Source organism: Corvus brachyrhynchos, unplaced genomic scaffold (genome assembly GCF_000691975.1).
Source record: "Corvus brachyrhynchos isolate BGI_N302 unplaced genomic scaffold, ASM69197v1 scaffold105, whole genome shotgun sequence".
In the NCBI taxonomy this organism is placed as follows: Eukaryota; Metazoa; Chordata; class Aves; order Passeriformes; family Corvidae; genus Corvus; species Corvus brachyrhynchos.
The window spans coordinates 2,481,892-2,502,051 of record NW_008238452.1 but is presented as its reverse complement, the minus strand read 5'-3'; the positions used below and the strand labels follow the sequence as shown (position 1 = coordinate 2,502,051).

Below are 20,160 nucleotides of genomic sequence, written 5' to 3'. Positions count from 1 at the left end.
CAGGAAGTAAACACTTAGGTGTCATTATTCATTCTAATAATATTCTAATGATACAAATTGTATTTTTGACATTAAGCACCTGTTTAAAGTCATTTTTCTGACTGAGCACCTATGCTCTCAGGATTAAGATAGTGAGAATGACAGATGACCTCTAAAGACCATGGGGTGACTGGTCTGTGGGTGGTATCTGTGGGTGGTCTGGAAGGGGAAGGAGATAGGAGCTCAGTAAGACTTTCAAAGGAAAAATACTTAAAAGAGAATTTCTCAGCTCAAATTTATGATGTACATTACCTGTGTCTTGAAAGTTTTATGCTGACAGAGTCAGGGTGATTTCTCATGTCTGGCACTCAGTGGGAGCTCGCTGTACAACTTAGAATGGGGCTTTTGCTTAAATATTCATTTTGACACTCACTCCAGCACAGAGATGGAGCTGAGTCACAGCTTTTGGAGTCATAGCCACATCAGAAAATCCCTACGGTTTGAGGGCAGTTGGACTGATAGTTTTGGCTCAAATCATTGCTGATCTTCTTGTAAACAACTTGGCATCCTTCCTATTTGTACATAGTCAGTGGATGATGTGAACTAGGAGAGAAAATAACTGTGCTGAAATAATCCTTTCCCTCCTGTTGTGCATATGAATGAATCTGAGTCTGTCAGAAAGGCAGATATCTGCCAGTACCAGCAGGGAGGTTATTATCTTTGCATATGTTGTTTCCTAAAAAAATCCCCGTGAAGGACCACTGTGGCAATATGCACAATTGTGTTAGAATGCATTTGCCCTCTACCCATTGGCATCCATCTGACTTTTTGATTTCCTGGGTCTCTAAACCCTTCCTAGGGGAACAGCATGACACCCCTAAAGAGATTACCTTGAACTGCATTCCATTTCATCAGTACAGGACCGTATTCATCCCAGAACAATGCTGCCAAGCAGTTCCCAAATCAGTGCACCCATGAGCAGGACCCACATGATGAGATTGCTGCTGATAGCAAAATTAACCAAAGCTGGAGGACTCTGGTCTGTGCTTTCCATCTGCCTGTTTTGTGTCCCTGGGTTGCCTCTGTCTTTCCTCAGTACAGACCTCCACCTGAAAAAAGGGCAAGGAAAAAAAAAAAGGAGTCATGATCTGTGTGCTTTCCAAACTGCCTTATCTCTTAAATGTATCAGAGATAGCAAATGGCCAACAGGTGAGAGAGAGGGAGGGAGAGAGTCAGCATCATCTATTTGTGTCTGTGCCTGTTTGGTCACATCTGTTCCCAAACTCCTGCACAAACCACAAGCAACTGCTGAAGGCTAGAGGAGGGGCAGCATGAAATTAGGGCACATGAAATCAAGATCAGTCCTTAATATGGGACAGAGCAGAAGAATACACCAAAACACAAGAAACAGCTTGAGAAAAGAATTCTTTAAAAAAGTCAATAATGGCAACATATTTTTTTTGTAAGAAAAAGCAGGATCCCAAAGTAAAAACCACACCATTGGTGGTCACTAGTGCTGTGCTTAAGCTGTCATCTGTTGAATCTGGCAGTCTGCACGTCATTCAACAGATAAATGCCTTTACCAGAGCCCTCCGGACAAGGAGAATGTACAGCGCACACATTCAAACCAGACTGCTAGGGCTGGGGGAAACTCTGTTGGTGGCCACAGACACCGAAGAATCAGGTATAGGAAACTCTGAGTAAAGCAGATGAATGCTCAGAGGAAAAAATAATGAGAAGCAAACCTTTTTTCCCCCCTCCTTATCCCACATTTCGGTAATCCAGACTAATTGCACGGTAATGCAGCCACTCATAAGTCTAAGAATACACACGGATTACGTCTGTGTGGCTAAACTGGAAGTGGTCTTTCCTTTCAGGTAGCCACAGAGTCATACAATCTGCTTTGGGAAAGCAGGATGTATTTTATCTTCTCCCATCCCAGTTGCTCTAAGGAACCACACACTGCCTACTCTGCAACCCATTAAACATGCCACAGCAAAGTGTTTTCCGCTCCGTGCCATGTGGGAGTCTCAGCAAAGCAAAAAAGTGGGATCTTTTTGCAGATTATTTCATGGGCTCAGAAATCCCAAGTCTGTGCAAACATTAAAAAATACTCATAATATTTGAACTGGAAAACATGCTCATTTGCTGTAAGGCCTGTGGATTTCTTAAAAAAATAGAGGATCCTCTTTTCCAGTCATCCCCTCAAATGTGAAGTGGGATAATGAAGAAGAATTCTCAACAATTTTATTGTAGCATGTTTTCATAGGCTATTTACAGCCATTTCAGTTTATTTATTTTTGTACATTTTGTCTCAGTTTTCAAACAAAACCAAAGCTTTCCTGGGGGGTGGCTTCATCCAAGTTTTGTCTTCTGCTCCATTGTTCTTCGATGTACTTCATGGAAATGGGCATATTGCTGGAATCTCCTCCATTCACATCAGCACTGGCACGAAGTTTCGAGGGCAGCAATTATGCCTGGGGCTTTTAAAGGGTGTTTCAAGGGCACTGCAGCCCCCCACCATGTGTGCTGTTCTCTGAAGATGCTTCTGTGTGATGCAATACAGCTTGAACACCCTCTCTCAAGCAGGGCATCTGCCTCCATTGCTGTGCCAATGTTCTTTGAGTATGTGACCCAGATTTATTACTTAAGCCTCCCTCCTCTTCTTCCCCTCTCACCAGCCTATGACTGGGATTAGCATTTCCTGTGTTATCTGTTGAGTACACATGTAAGGGGACAAGAGGACGAACCTTTTTACAGCAAACAGCAGAGGATCTTCTGCAGACTATTCCCTTTTCACAAGGTATTTTCCACCATATAACGTGGAAGCACAGTTATTAAAATGTTACCTCTACAGAATTTTCCAGTTCCTTTTGTTTATTCCTAATCTACATCATCCGGGCCTCCTGCGCTTTTGGGTGAGCAGTTGGTTTGTAGTCCAACACATGAATTACCTCCACATGCCAAAGAAAGCTTAGGAACTGCCCAGTATATTTCAAAACCTTGAAAAAGTGGGAGGTTGTATCTGGCAGCAGCAATAAGCATTAAACATTCTCAAAGAAAGCTTTGTTATTAAAGAGAGGTAACCCGTTTGGATCAAGAAAGACCAACATAAATCTTCATTCAGAGCTTTAAGAATACCAAGAATTATTCTGAAATTAAATAAGCTTTTTTCTTTCTTCTTTTTCTTTCCCCCCTAAATGTTTTGTTTGGAGGGGTTTTTTCTGTATTTCCTAGGTCTCTGCACTGCTAAATTTTAATCTCTTTGGAAATAAAAGACCTCTCTGATTGCCATTTGGATTGTAGATATTGATTAAAGCATAATCAAAAAAACTCATTTAGTTATGCATGATATTGTTCCTGAAAGCACAGCACACTTCAGGAGTTCTTTTAGACTGACTTTCCTGAAGCAAACAACCTCTCTGCCCCTGCAGTAAAGGTAGCAGGACTACTTCTGTTCTCATGGGATATCCTGAGTGGGAAGGGACCCACTGGAATCGTCGAGTCCAACTCCTGGCCCTGAACAGGACATTCCCAAGACTCACACCATGTGCCTGAGAGTGTTGTACAAATACTTCCTGAACTCTCTCAGGCTTGGTGCTATGACCACTTCCCTGGGGAACCTGTTCCAGTGCCCAACCACTCTCTGGGCGAAAAAACTTTTCTTGATATCCAACCTAAATCCCCCCTGACTCAGCTTCCTGCCGTTTCCTTGGGTCCAGTCACTACACTAATCTACAGAACTCGAGGCCATCAGCATTTCCCAGACTGCCTGCACACAGAACTTAACCCTCAGACCCCTTCCCTCTGCCAAATGGCACAGACAGGGCTACAAACCATAGCAATGAATCAGACCAAACCTGACTGGACCTTCTTTGAGACATGAAATGATTCCATGTAGTCATTCCCCTCGTTGTTTCTCCACTTCTGTTTCTCTGCATTCCTTTATCTCCTTGCTGTAATGGAGGTTTGGATGCTGTGCTGGAAAGCTGAGCCCTACAGGCCATAGACAGTGAGTGAATAAGAAATTCTCCTGGCCAAAGGGTTGATCCTGTAAAATATTTTGGGTAGCAGTCTGCTGTTTTGTTGGCTGCATGAAGAGGAATGATGAGGTAGGAAAGAGAAGCATGAATTTGGAGATGGTGCCTCACATCTGCCTAAGAATCCGGAATCTATGGAATATTTTGAACCTCTGTGGTTGCAAGGCTCTGGAATGTGGTTAAAATAATATGCAAATTGAAAAATAAAAAGCCTGCTGAAACGTTGACTGAATGTACCTTCACTGAGCTAAGGCCAGCTGGGAATTTGCTTAAGGCCCAGAATGAAGTGAGGTTTCTGATGCAGATAGCCCACAGTAGAGCAACAATGTTCCATGGATTTTATGAGTTTCAATAACTCTGCTTTAATCAGAAAATTAGAAGTAACCAAGAAACCCCCCTAAGGCCCGATTTGCAACTCCATTAAACCAGTATAACACCAGAGTAATATCATGGTTTTCAACAGAGTTGCGCTGGCATAAATTTGATGTCAGGGGCGGGTGAATCAAGTTCCAAGACAGCTGCAAATTATTTTCTTCCTATCTGACATTTTAATGCTCAAGTGAAAAAAACATGGTGGAGTTGGGAATGAATCCCAAATGATCTCAACCTGAAAGGCTTGATAGAGAGAGATGTGATTTTAGTGCTGGTTTAATCACTCAAATACACAGAATATATCTTAACAAAAGCACCAGCTAAACAACCAGGCTGCCACAGTTCTTAATAAATTAACAACCTGCATTTATACACTGACATTAGTAAAACTTTGTAGGGTATTACAATGGACAAATCCAAATATTTGTATAAGATGTACTGATGATTACTATTTCATTTTTCTGAACACAAAGTTAAAATATTTACCCTATGGCATTAGGAATAATCCTGTAAACTGTAATGGAAGCAAAGAACTTAGCAGTGGTTTTTCTGTGCAGTTGATCTGCAAGAAAATGCATAATTGCCTTAAATTGAAGAACATTATGCTAATTAAAAACAACAAGAAGGAATGTACTTTACAGTGCAGTGAGATTTTAACTTAAGTGAGCCATTTCAGTTTTGTCCCACCTGTAAAATGACAATATTATAATGTTTAGTAAATATTTGCAAAATTACACAAAATCACTTAGAAATGGAAACTTGCTAAATAAGCAAAAAGAAAGAATCTGTAAGTAATCTAACATCTGAACATAAAAATATTAATCAGGAGACAAATATTGCCAAACATACACGTAATTACTTTAGTTCGTTAGACCCAAGTCTGATGAATCTCAACGAAACTTGCAAAAATTTGAGATTCAGTCCGTTCTTGCACCACTTTTACATCAACAGAATCCTGTTAACTGGAGGTCAGTGGAGACCTTCTGGTGATGTATGAAAAAGAGAAAATCAGGCACTTGGCTTACAGTTTTCCAGGAGAGACATAACCACTTATGATTTCAGTTTCTTAAGTAGAATGAATACAAAAAAACCCAAAGTGCAATTTTTACTGCCAGGAACTGTACAACTCAAGCATGCAAAACGAAGCAATATAGTATTTTAGTGCCAAAGTAAGTTCACTTAAAAATTCTGAAAAACTGCAGTTTGCCAACTCGATGTCTGCTGCATACAACCAGGCAGTAACGAGGGATAAACAGGAAGGTAAATGGCCAGCTTCCTGTACAAATACTTGACTTCATCTTAAATATTAAGCTGAAATCCCCCTACAGCCTTAATTCAAATATGAATCTATCAGTTTTATGCCCTATGCTTACATGGGGGTTTAGCATTTGTGCAACAGCTGGCATCACAAAAGGAGCTGAAGTCAGAACTGATCCTCAGTGAGCATCAACATGCCTTGGGCAAGTCCAGAGTGGTGGGACTTACAGGCTTTCTCTGCTCCATACCACTCTCAGAACAGCTCAAGTTCTTCTACCCAGTTTAGGTCTGGGTACTTATTTAGAGTCACATACGTCTGCCAGTGCAAACTTTACACATTTTTCCTAGAGCAGCCCAACAGCCACCTGAGGTCCCAAATGCCTTGTATGTGACACCCAACATTCCATTTCATGTCACATTTACCGACCCACACAGGTGAGTACACCACTGGTGAATTTTGGTGCTTCGTTCCCAGCTCGGTTTCACACATTCATTAGCCAGATAAGACTAAGCTGCAATCTTTTCAAAATTCTAAGGTAGTGGTCACTTAAAAAGAAGAAAGGTCCAAGCATCAAACTTGCTTTATATCTGCATTCCTAACCACTCTCTTCAGAGCTAGGCAACAAAATTCCATGAATAAATGAAGCAATGCAGGACAAGAAATGGAAGGAACAGAATTATGGTTCTACTGAACAGATTATGCACTAGTACACAACCTTGAATGTTTTTTCTAATCATGCATTTATGTGCAAGAAATAGTCCAAAATAACTGGGAGGGTGGCATTTGAAGGACAGAGAAAGAAAGAGGGGAAGACTAAAAATTCTACATTGCCTAGTAATGACAATAAAATGTTGATTCATGTGGAAATATATCTGGCAATATTTCAGGTATAATACTACAGCAGAGAAACAATATTATTCTCTCAACAGAAGAGATGCTAAAAAACTTTATCAACTGTTTCAGAAACCACCGAGGCTGCCTTCTTATGATGGTTATTTAGACTGCCTAGCAGAATTCTGTAGATCTTACAGAAAAAAGTCTTGTTCAATTAAGATCTTTTCATTAAAAAGAAATTATTAAACTGTACATTGTTTATCTTACTTTGATCAGCATAGACTAAGTGTTTCATTCTTAAAAGCAATGTTTACAATCTACTGTGCCATCTCCTGGAGTGCAATCCTAGTGTATCTTGCAGAATAAGGCTTTTACTACAATTTTTGGTGCCACAGGAAGCGATGTCTCAATCTAATTGTCACTGAGCAGATCATTTTCAAAATGTCCACGTCCATTTCTTTGTGAGTCATTGAGCCTGCTGGTTAAATTAATTCCTTCTCCAGTTAAAACTTGGATGCATAGTTATAAAGGAAAGTTATACTAGTCTTTTTTAGAGAGCTCTTCAAGTCCTTTGTTCAGACGGCATTTTTCAAAGAAAGCAGGGGAATCAAAGGTATTTGAATTTTCCTTTCCTTAATCACCTACCAAATTCTGCAGCTTTCCTGACCTGTAGAGCCAGAACAATGCTGCCAAGTTTTGCAGTACCCAATTCACCATCACTATTACTTGAATACAGGAAGCTCATGGCTGGTGAGAGGAAACCACAGTTCGCCTGCTTTTTGTGCTTCAGTGTCCAAAAAGGAAAGAAATGTTCCTTTTACAGCCTTCTGAGCTACTAAACACATAAGCCTTGATTAATGTATGTATGCTCAGTGGTTCGTGTTTTTGGACTGGATTGAGAAGACCGACTGATCCCATCAAGCCAGATACCTAAATTGGAAACAAAATATCCTTTAACAATTTCAATCCACAGGTTTCACTACAAAAAGATTTTTCAAGTTGTCCAGAAAACTCATGTTCTGTTCTCTGGAAACCATTTCCCATGCTTCAGGCTTGTTTATAGTAAATAAATCATGTGCTGGATTAACAGAAAACCCAAGTCAGGGTTTAGCTTGAGTCTTTAAGCTTAAGAGTTTACAAAGAGATTCAGCAAACTTTTTTGGGGTTTTTTTTTTCTTCTTTCCTACCCAAGACCAACTGAAAGAAATCAAGTCTCCAGCAAAGACATGATGGGCAATTTCATTTTGTCACATGACGAATACTCCCCAAAAGATGACTTAATCAATTATGCTAGAGGCACAAAACCTCTGTTTTTCTTACTTCAGCTCCAATTGAGCAAGGGATAATTTCTTATTATTATATAATGTTTCTTATCCTCCTAATTTCAATTATCCTTGAATATGATTTTCAGTATATTCATAGTATTACTTCAACAATATATCGACACAAGCTCTTTTCTCACAGCGCTGTATGATGCATACATATGATGCTAAATGAAATATTTTTCTCAGTATCAACAGCCATTCCTCCCCAAGAGCTTTAGTACCTTGTCCAATAACAACATGAAGACCACTCATGAAGAATAGTTTCATGAGTCCCCTGGGCCCAGAGTTTATTGAGCGTAGTTTGGCCGACCTGGCAGTAAGTACTCATGAAAACAATATCTTTATGGCACATATAATTGTGATAACTATTACACCCCATTTCCAATTTCTTCCAATTTAGAAGGATCAGTTGCTTTTGGAATCTGGCAGCTCCTTATATTGCTGAGTTTTTTAGTTATTGAAGTTGCACGAGTTTGCCATAGATTCATCACAAGATTCATAAGAAAATACACTGGAAATAGTACATAATATGTGCTAATAATAAAAAAAAAATCTAACTCTATATTAACTTTATTTGGATCTATTTTGACTTTCAATTTTCAGCCATTTAAAAAATTTCATATCTTGAGGTACTGAAATTGTTAACATCAGCCAGGCTACTAAACCAAACTTCCATTCCACTCAATAAAATTGAAGCACCACTTCTTCAAATTCCAAAGTAAAGTCTAATGTACATTACCATTTCTCATTCTATTTCCTGAATAAAAATTACTTTTTCTTTTCTTTTCTTTTTTTTGTAATGGAGAAAGAACAAGACATATCCATCCCAGTGAAACTACGGGACTATAATTCCCTAGCAAAAATAAGGGTTTTCCCACAACACAATGTTCACATAGCACAAAGCTTTAGGGAAGACAGAGATTTTCCTTTGTGTTCCCAAGAGTCAAACCAGGTAACCTTTCCCGCAGAATCCTGGATCAAGAGTCTCACTCTTGAGTGCATAACTAACTTTGTTAATTGTGTCTGAAAGCTGCGGTACCTAATACAGAGTTGCCATTTTCAGAAGAGAGTACCTAAAATTTTAGCTCTGTGATATCATTCTGGTGGCCAAAGCTATGAATTTAGAATCTCTGACTTCTTATTATTGTTTCCAAATCAGTAAAGAGATGGGAAAATCTAAAATGGAGCTTGACTTTACTAATTAGGGTACAATAAGACCAAGTTATAATACGTGTTTTCTTTTCCCTGCTGTAGAGTCTTCCATCTTGCCCTGACATCCAGCACAATACCAAGAGGTCAGCACAAACCATTGCCCCTTCTGAGCTGTTGGGTGTGTCTCTGCTTCTGTCTGGGCATCCATACAAATTATTTCCCCATACTTTGTGTACATTTAGACTGGAGATTGCGTTCATTGCAGCAGAGGGCAGTAGTATTCATTCACAAGCCAGACAGAGCTGTGTACAGTACATATAAATACCAGTGCAGTTGTCAGACAATTTAGGCAAAGGGAGTGTGTTGAAGGAAAAACAGTTCTTCCCTGGAAATGAATTGTATTTTTAATACCTTGATCATAATTGAGCATAATGAACTCACATCACACTCTTTACAGATAAAGACAGGTAATCAGATTTTGTAATCCCAATGCTGAAATCGTCCTCCACATCTTAAAATTAGTAACCTCTTAGGAAATCAGTCCAAATTTATGAGTGAACAGAGACTGCAACCACTTGTGCTTCATGCAACAATATGTGTAATTTAAAAATCTGCAATATTGAACTTGGGGCTATCCCTACCCTATTAAAAAGAAAAGTCTCCTCCAAGCCAGTGGAAATTGGCAATCTTCACTGTGTAGCAACAGCTTACAGAAATATATCTCCATTTGTAATCATTTTAGTGTATGGATGATGACATTTGCAAACATCTGGATCTGATGATGTCCACAGGAGATTCCAAAATGGTAGTGTATAAATGCGATGATACAATAAATACAAGATGTTTTGTTTTAGATTGAAATAGCAGAATAAAGACAAGGGCAGATTTAGATAAAGCATTCAAGCATGGGACTTCAGGTGGCAGCGTGCAGGCCTCCTAACTCTGGAGAACACCTCCAGCTACAGCCACCTCCTGAGATCTCAGAGCAGCCCTGCAGCTGCTCTCCAGCCAAAATTCTTAACAGCTCTGTGCTCACCAAACTATGCGCCTGTAATTTAAACCATTCACTGCTCAACATAATTAAGAACCAATCTCTGAGTCCAGAACAATAGTCTGCTCAAGCACTAGCACATGGGAGCGAAATGAGACTTTATGTCTTGGCTCATATTTTCTTTCATCATTTTTTTTTTCTCTTCCAAACCTTAGCTTCCCCTCTCCTCCCTGCAGCACACCCATGGGCAGTTTTCAGGTCACTGTAGTCTCCTCCAGGCTTTATTCGACACTGAGACGGAGCTGCAAAATTACCCCAAATGTATCGTCACATAGGAGTGCTAAAGCAATAAATTTTGGGTCTCTGACTTAGCAGTGGCTCACTTGGAGATCTAATGGAGACACACCGAAACCCAACCTGCTACTGTTATTTCTGGTCCACCCCAGTTACACTCAGCGTGGAATGGAGGGGAAATGGTGGGCTTCACACAGACTTTGCTGTTTCTCAAACCCTGGATGACTCGAGAACTACTTTATGCCTCAGCTTGACCAAGGGCAGCCACAGGGACATCTCTGACAGCCAAGAATAGCTCATATGGAGCAGCCCTAGGAGATTGCTGGCTTCCCACTACATTCCCTGCTCCACCATGCAAGGGCTGAGAAGGCTGAGAGAAATAAAATCGGGTTTACAACACAATTTTCATCTGTCAGAAAAATTTTCTTCTGGACAGGGCAGGCACCAGGTGACCAGAAGAAGGCTTGGTAGCCGGTCTTCCTCATCCCTGGGGTGTGTGACACTGCTAACCACGTGTGCACAAAGCCTTTTGCCATGGGCTACACAAGGCCACTGTTAATGAGATGCAACTTCAGTGTAGGTTAAACGGTTTAAACGAAGCAATAGAGCAATGAAGGAAAACAATTAACATTGACAAAAGTGCAAGACTTTCTGGGCCACAAGCAGAGAGAAGAGATACACTGGCATGGAAAACAATCAGAAATGAGCTGTTTTTCCTACAAGTGCTGAGCTTTTTGAATAGGACTTTCCTCACTTCAAGCTACTGACAAAGATATAAACTCAGGAAATATTTTCTGTTTTGCATAACAAGGTCTAGCAAAGGAGGCCAGGGAAGGAATTCAAAATATATTTTGAAGGTCTGAAATCAAAACCACGTGGAGACTCATGAAAACACACAGCAGACAGGGGTTAACAAAGATGAAATCTACACGAGGTTCGTGTCCTACCTTTTCACTGTGTATCCCTTACAAATGAACCAGTGTCTTTCCCCATAGAAAGGCCACCACTACTATCCCTAGGACTGGAGACCAAAAAAATTGTATTTGCAGTTCAAACCCCTCTACCCTCACCATGGGGCACTGCTCATTATACCATCTCTCTAAATCCAGCTGACCACATCTCTGACTCCAGCTTGCATTATCGAAACTCAGAATAATAGGTAGATCAAGCAGCATCAGGGCCTTTTTATCCCCTAATTAACTTTTGCTGCCATTAAATTAGACACTTTTGAAATTGTCTTTGTAGGACATACCCACTGAAGCTGAGCAGTAACTGTGCCTGTTTACTTTGCTAATCAAAAATAAGGTATGTGCACAGTTTGTGCCATGTTTCCATGGAAACGTGGAAGGAATTGGAAGTCCAGAAGAATTGGAGCCATCCACTTCCCAGCCCATAGCTCATTTCCATTATGGAAGCAAAAATCTGTGTTTTTAGGAGCTTGGACACTGTTGTCATTTCATTAAAATTGTTCCTAGGCTTCTCAGATTCTGTGTGGTGTATAATGGGGTTTGTATGCTGCTCACACACGGCCTGACGCTTCTGCATACGGCTCCACATATGAAAAGAAGGAGAAAATCACCACTGTTAATGTCAGTCTCTATTGCTATTGGCACCAGAGCTACTTCTCTTTAAAGTTAACATTTGGCACTAGAACTACTTTTCCTTAGCATTAACATTTGTCTGCTGAAGGCATCTACACCACTTGTGTGCACAGTAAAGTACAACATTTCAAAGTCCAGAGCCATCAGGACATCTTTGCTTCAGATATTGAATTCAATTGCCTGATATCTCCGCACATTTGAGCCAGAGGAACTACTTCAAATAATTCTTAGATCTGAGAGCACAAAGCTCTTTGTTCGCAGGTTCCCTTCTGCCTTCAGAATATGTGTTATATAAATTTATCATTGTCTTCACTTCTCTCCTTCAGAACCTTAAACATCATGTGTTTGCCCCAAATTGCACACCATTATGCATGTTTCTGCACACACACTCTGAGCAACAAAGCTAGCATATCACGTCACCTTATCCTACAACATCACATCAGAGTTTATCCTACAACAATTCACCTCTCTGCATTAACCATGTGAATAAACTATGGATGAAAGAGGGGCCTTCTTTCCAGTCCTCTTATCTATGAATTGGTGTAACTATTATCAGGAAAATGGTGACTCACTTGCTTCAGTTTCCCATGATAACTTCACTGGATTTGTTTAAACACACTTGTGTCCCAGTCCTCTAACACACTAACATATTTGTTGTAGAATCACTGCAGCTGTTATTTTACAGATCATGTATTTTACAAGAGGACCACTATCAAATGTTTTAGATCAGATTTGGGTCCGTGTCCCTGTCAGATTGAATAATGATCACCTTTCCATGCTAATGAAGGAGGGCAGACTTCAAGGTAGGGAAAAAAATCGCTTGTGTGTAGATTTGCAACAGGAGGGAAAAGAAAGCGGTCCAATGCAATCTCAGTATACTGTTTTTAAAAGGTGAAAGTCACCAATCCTGCCCCTCCTTTCCCTTTTCCTCCCCAGACTCCAGAGGTTGTTTTTCCCTTCCTGCTCTTATCAGTTCCCAGGCTGTGCTTCTTAGAGAGAGTGCATTTTCAAAATGAAAATCTCCTTGCAGCTCCCCATGACTCACACACAGGCTGTGCCTCCCTGGTGCTGAGGCCTGGGCTTTCCATGAAGGGCGATGGAAATATTCTTTTACAGAACACAGTTCCTTTTAGAGCCCTGCTTAATTTACTGGTGTGACATTTCCTGGGAGAAAGCAGCCACACTTCTCTCTCCTGTGATTTGCTAAACAGTATGAACTACAATAAAACTCAAACCCCTGCAAATACCTGAAAAGCCCTTGTTGGGACATTCTTGACCAATTATTTCATTGGAAGTGGCTCACGTTAACTAAGCAATTAATGGAAACTTAAAGAAAACAAGACATTTGGAAAAAGCAAACATTGAATAGCTGGCAGTCAAGTGAATGTTGATTTTTTTCTACTCACAGGCAATTTTAATTCCAATTTTGTTCACTTAGTCAGACACTAAATCTAGGTGCCCTGTCAATCTACTTTTTAAAATTATGGCTAATTTACAGTTTCTCACTGAACAATTTATAAATAATATGTGCTGACCTGTTTTTATAAAGCTGTCGAAAGCTGATGCCTGCCCCTCTTTTGGTACTCGGTGTGGAAACTGAAAGGAGAAAACAGCGGTGAAATGACTGCAGAAAATAAAAATTCACTAACACCCTTCCTCTCAAGACAACAAAGTGGGAGCAGACAACCCTTTTCACTGTCTTAACTCTGGAGCTAGGAAGTATTCAGATAGCCATAACCTTTAGCAGAAATTGGGATTGGACCTTTCCCGGGGTGAGGCGAGCTGGAATCACAGCCTCAGTCTCTTAGGAAACGCTGAGCCTGTATCTGCTTTCTGTGCAGAGATTTATTTCTCTGTGGGACTTGGCTGGATGGTGTTGGAGATGAGCCTGTTGGGTTGACTCCCACTGCCCTTTTAACCTGTGCATTGATGCAGCATCTCCCTCTCAGGCAATTGGAGAAGAGATAACCTGTGATCAGCTAAAACTGGTCACTTCTTCATCTGAAAGTGAACGGGATATCTTGCCCAATATTGGTTTAAAACACACCCTCCCTGCCAGCACTGAAAGCTATGAAAAATGGATAATGCCTGAAAGCTGTGAAGCTTTGATTTTTATTTTATTGGTTGTGTCTGCTGTACACCTGTGACCTAATGTAAAATTCTACTGGAGGTGGAATGCATCCCTGTGAATTCCCACAGGCAGAGTAGCATATAAAAAAATAAGAGTCTCCTTGGCTTTTGCCAAAATTATTGGAAATCTCAATTTATAAGAGTTTTAAAACCTGGTACCAGCTGGCAGCTACTGTTTGTAGGGGATTCATTTTGGTTATGGTAATAAATAACTGCTTTATTTTGAGATAATAACAAACTCTTGTTTCAAGTTGAAATCCAATAAGGTAAAACAACCTTGCACCAAAATACCCGCTATTACAGTATCTTGGGAAGAAAGGTAACTATTCCTACACGGTTATTCCTAAACCAACACAATGGAAGGGACTAGCACGCCTGGAGTTTGCAACTTTTACAATTAAATGTCACTAAGTAAAACTATCTTATAAACACAGCAGAGAATTAAGTGTGCTCTGACAGAGCTTTATATTTAAAATGAAATTTTAACTCTTGTCCATCAATGCCAATGGCAGAGATTAATATTCTGTACAGATGAAAATTTGCATAAAGAAAATATTGTCCCAAGATCACTGGATATGGCAGAAATGAAAGAGGGTGAAAGCATGAAATAAAGAAATAAAATTATGGGATGAAGCTTAAATTGCCACATCAGCACTTTTCAGAGAAAGCCCCTTACCCTTTCCCAGGCTGAACTCCCCTCTCTGCTGTGTGAGTCACTTGGTCCTGACTGTCCCTCCAGCACTAATATATGTGAGGAATTGTGGTATCAAATGAAACCACCATCAGGATGGCCAGCAGCAAAACCCTCAGCAGGCTTATGTCACCATCAAGGCTTCTTGAGTCACGAAAATCTTTTCTTTGTGGCTTTGCATCACTTGTATAAAATGATCTGGTAGATGTCTGAAATAATAGCTAGTTTTCCCCAGAGTCAGTAATTCTGAGGGAAAAGTAAACTGTATGAATCACTGTATGAATGTGTTTCACTCCTCTCTGGACCTCTCTGGACTCAGGAGGAATCGGGAGTATGAATAAGGTAAAATAGTGGCACACAGATCACCTGCCTTTTTTTACCAGGGCTGGACATGAGCCTGATGAGAAAACAAGGGGATCAGTTCCAATGTCCTGAGTATGGATGGCTGCAAAACATGTCATTCCAAGAACTGGGGAGACTGAATACAAATGAAAATATTTACATCAGCTCAAAGAGTAGGGAGAAATAGAAACAAAATACTGCAGCTACCTGTACTTCAAATTTAGACTAAGAGATGGGAAGAGGAAGAGGAGAAGGACAGAGAAAAGCACAGCTGTCACAGTGCCACTAGGTCAGGAAAGTAGGGGACTGTGAAGCCCTTCTGTGAGGAACATCAGTTCAGGAGCACAGGACTGGGGGAGGCACTGACCATTTGCTGGTCATCCAGCACAGCATCACTCAGTTCATGTGCTTAAGAAGGAAGAGTGTATAAGCTGCCGAGGATTTTAAAGAGCAGTTTAACCTCAGAAAATGGGTTTGGGATCCAGTTTAGGGAACCTAAGTTCCAGAGTGGAATCATATTAAGAGTATCACCCTCTTAATATTCTTAATACTCTCTGTATCTCTAGGCAATCTCTTGCTGACCACTAAAGGGGTTTTGTGAACCCAGTTTAAATTAACTCCTATGGTGGCTTTTGTGCACTACTTTAGGACCATAATTAATCATTTTCTTGGACCAAATTCTTGATGCTTCACTAAATATATGCTCTGGAACTTGGAAACAATATCACTAACAACTTTGGGTACCAAGATAAATATTTCATCAACTATGTCAAAGATTAGAGACCTTTTCAGAGTATTTGCCTGTCTCTCTAATAAATTAAAATGGACACAGCATAGGCATCTGTAACTCTGGATCAAACACGAGGTTTAAAAGTTAGCAAACAAATACTCCAATGGTTGAAACTTCAAGGGACACCACAGCCACCAAAGAAACTCTTTACTTCACCTCTTTGTCGTGGAGTAGATATTTTCCACATGAAACAGGGTCATGAGCCACCATAATGCTAAATACAGCTGTGAATGCAGCAGGAAATCTGGGAAGCAGATTGCAAGGAAAACTTTCTCAGACTTTCACAGAAGAGGACTGAGTGCTCAGCTGAGTGCTGTCTCCCTGAGATTCCACAATCACAACATGAGACCTTTCACCTTTTGTTGCAGTAAATGGGCTACACCTGCCAGGCAGAATGAGTTCTGACAAGGAGAAGAGATGATTTGAGGAAATGCATTATTTGTTGCCATTGATGTTTTAATAAAACCAGTTTTGTCCACTTTACAAAGACCATGTGTTGACATAGAGACAATATATCATGATAAGACCCTGAAAGCTATTGTTTATTATCTCTACATACTAAAACATAGTTTTCAATGCTCCTCAAGCTGTTTCTGTCTTTTCCTTGTTTGGCTTTGTTTTCTGAATGCCTTGTCTGAGACTTGCCTTTTAACTTTCCTCAGGAAATCCTGTAGAGTAGAGCTTTCTCAAAACTCTTGCAACTGCGAACTTGAAATCTTTAATGAAGTTAAACTGAAAGCATGAAAAGAAGATAAAGCTCCTCTAACAGTTTGTGAATCATAAGAATCCTACAATCAAACATGCCTGGCACGAAGGACATCAGCAAACCTGGAAGAAATGGCAGGTCTCTGGTGGTGGGTTAACACTGGGCAGAGCTGTATGCCCAAGAGGAGACAAAGAAATAGAGCAGTGGGAGAAGAAGGAGCCTCACTGACTGAAGCAGCAATGAAGACTCTTGGTTCTTTTTATTTGCATTTACCTCAGGGATATGTCATCATGGACATATAATCCCATGTTTTTAAAAGAAAAAGACTGTTCTATGACCTCGTGTTGACTACCCATCCTGGGGGTAAATGCTTTTTCCTTGATGATTTGGAGACTCTTCGCAAGAAGAGGCAGCACAAATGCCAGAATCACTGGGATAACTTACTTGTGGGTAACACTCAGAGCCACATCTCACAGGGTCCTGGGTCTGTATTGGTAAATATGCATGTGGCAGAAATTTCTGACAGGCCTTTTGTCTCAGATTTGGAGAACAAAAAAGATTTTGTTGCATCCCAGGGATGAGCCTGAAAAAAATGATTGTTTTTCTTTTATTTCTGTGTTATTGTTTTAATTAGGAAATCACAAAAGTTATTGTAATGAACTGAACATCTGAAAGAGAAAGGTAAAATTAAATCTAAATGCCCTTGATAGGAGTGCTTTGATGTAATGTTTAGTTTAGCTGAGAGATAGAAGTGTAGAAAAGAGGGGTAGGATGGCTTATGTCTGTCAAGTCTCCTACCATAACTGAAAAGAATGATCTGAACAGTCTGTTGTTAAAATGTCTGAGGCAGATGTTACTTTTACCACCACAGTCAAAGCAAGGGTCTCCAGTGTTTGACTTTCAAAATCCCCTCTAAGTTTCTTACAGAGACATAAAATGGTTTGTTTATTAAATTTGTAATTTTACGAAACTTGTGGGGTCCAGAATGAAGTGCCTGATTCTGTGCAGTCTCTGGTGGGACATACATTTCCATAATCTCTTTAAGAACGTATCTCCTGCAGTTCACACCAAGTGTCACATTGATAATCTAAGATGACCCTATATAATATTTTTTCTTTCATTATCATTTCTGCTATATTTGTCTTTAACACTTACCAATTCAGCCATTTTATTCTTGTGAACACATGCTGAAACTCCATTTCAATTTCCAATGCCTGAATATATTCATGCTTACTTGCTGCTTTTTTCTCTCAAAAGATTTCAAAGGTGTTTTCAAACCTCATATATGAAAGATTCATTTCTCCACCCACAAAAGATTGATCATTACTCAGAAGCAGAGTGCAGTAAAGCTAAACACTGAGGAAGAGCTGATGTCAAGAAATACAAGTGGAAGCTTTCCTGAAATCTATGTTCAATTAGGATATTTTTGTTTCCTTAGCAGTCTGATCAGGCAGCCGCCTCTTTGCGTACCAGAAATCAAAAATGGAATAACAGCCCAGTGACAACACTGGGAAACAATGCAGCTAGATGGGTCTATTGTCTGCATTTAAATTTCTCCATTGCTAGATAATAGTGATTAATTCACATCAAACTCTGAGCGATAGAATACAGGCAGAATTCAGGCAGGGAAAGGAGCTATGGCTCCAAAAGTGTATAGGATATACCTCCTAATGCCAAACAGCATTTAAAAGTCCTGGAGAAGACTCTAAGCCCATTGCAGTCACCCACTGTTCCATGTCTAATGTCCCACAGGAGTTTAAAGCCATGAGCAGCAGCACCACAAAACCCCAGCACTCCCTCAGGAGCTGCCCCGATCTCCAGAACCGCAGCAATCATCAGCCAGACCCGAATGTTTAGGATTGCTGCAACTAATCGGGATCAGGACCTGAACTCTGAAGAAGGGTCTGAGAGGACCAATAGATGAGAAACACATTATGACAGCATCATCCAGTCACCATGGATCCACAAACACCACCAGAAAGTCACACACTGACTGCCCAAATCTGACCTGCGACTGACATAAACCAAACTGCCCCCGGGACAAAAGTGTGGCAGCCTGGCCTGGGGTGGCAGGTGAGCTGGGAAGGGCAGGGAAGGGAAACAGAGGGCAAAAAGTAGGGATGAGGCGTCATCATGCCTAGGCAGGAGGGGTCTGGTCTTCTTCCCAAAAAAGAGAAACAGAAAACACAAGTAAAATAAAGCAAATAGCAGACGATACAGAAAAGAGAGGAAAATCTCATTGAGTAAATTTCAAAATGTTTCCTGCCTGACTCTGAGACACCGATTACTACTTAAAGACATGGAAGTTTCTCTACTATTACTCTTGGGAAAAGGAAACAGTAATGGACCTCCACAGAAAGGGAATTTTGTTTCTTTGCAAATATTGTACATACCTTTATATCTTGGTAGAATTTGTATGCAAGTGTGCAATGAAATCAGTACACAGATGCCAGAGTTAATGCTCTTAACATGTTTATACAGCAACAAGCAGATTTAGACATAGAAACAGGAGATGAAGTGGCTCCCCAATATCAAGGCTTCCCCAAAAATATTCTTTCACCACTGATGATTTACCACAATATACAAATACAAATATATATATGTAAAAGTATATAAATATAAATAGGAATATCTGCTATGCCAATACCAGTACCCTGTACATCCCTGACTTCTCTAGAAATGAATACAAAGGGAAAGCTTCTCTGCTGATTCTAGGAATAAAAAGACATTGATAACAAGAACAGGAATTCTGTAGTGATGTAAGCAAAAACTATGTTTAATGAGAAGGATCAGTAATTCTATGTATAAACACCCTATGACTTTCATCTAAGTGAAGAAATCTGTAAGAGGAGGTACATCCTTTGTTTGTTGCACCAGCTGGGGACGAGCACAACCTCAGGTGGCATAAACTATTCCTGAACACCTTTAAGGAGTGGATTAAATCCCTTGACTCAATTCCCTGAAATCAGAGGAATGAGCTGTTGCCTCCAGTCACACCTCGTGGCCTTTGTGGTCGAAACAGAAAGTTGCCTTTTATGTGTTACAGCAAAGCCAGAGAATCAAATCACATCCAAAATAAAGTGAAATCTCTCTTTGATAAATACCCCTACCTTTTACTCAAGGAACCCTGAGGTTAGTCTTAAAACACTGCATGATACTTTACTTTTAACTTGAGCATATCTTTCCTGAATTCTTTCCAGATTATTTTGTCATTCTTCATCACATTTCAAAATTGAGACATCACTTCTAGATTATTCAGCTTTCTTTTTTTCTTTTTAATTGTGTATTATTTTCTGAGAAAAAATGCCTTATGCCTGCTGTCTATTTTATTTGGACTCAAACAGCCAGAAACAGTTTGGTGCTGGTGTAACCAGTCAGACCCATTTAAGTGTAATCGACTACGAAGACCAGCAGAGATAAGCAGGAGGTTTTGTAAACAACTTTAGTGCTTCCAAACCAGCCATCCTGCGATTCTATTGCCCACATGAGAGGCCAGGTCCTGGTGTGCAGTGAGTTTATCAGGAGTGCCCTGCAGCCAAAAGTGGAGCTGAAGTCAAAGGTGAGCTTTACAGCAAGGCAGCTCAAGACTTCTGGCTCCCTATCTGTCCCTGTGGTGGCTTGAATGGAAGGAAAGAAATAATGGAAGGGTAGGGAA

The 20,160-nt window shown here is 40.2% G+C and overlaps 1 long non-coding RNA gene across 4 annotated transcripts in view; it reads right to left on the bottom strand.

Moving 5' to 3' along the window:
• LOC108447332 overlaps positions 1–20,160 on the bottom strand; it is a 51,880-nt gene that overhangs the window by 14,975 nt on the left and 16,745 nt on the right. For all 4 annotated transcript variants that reach the window (XR_001862851.1, XR_001862850.1, XR_001862852.1 and 1 more), the window contains exon 3: positions 870–1,088. This is a non-coding gene — a long non-coding RNA (uncharacterized LOC108447332). The remainder of the gene's footprint in view (positions 1–869; positions 1,089–20,160) is intronic.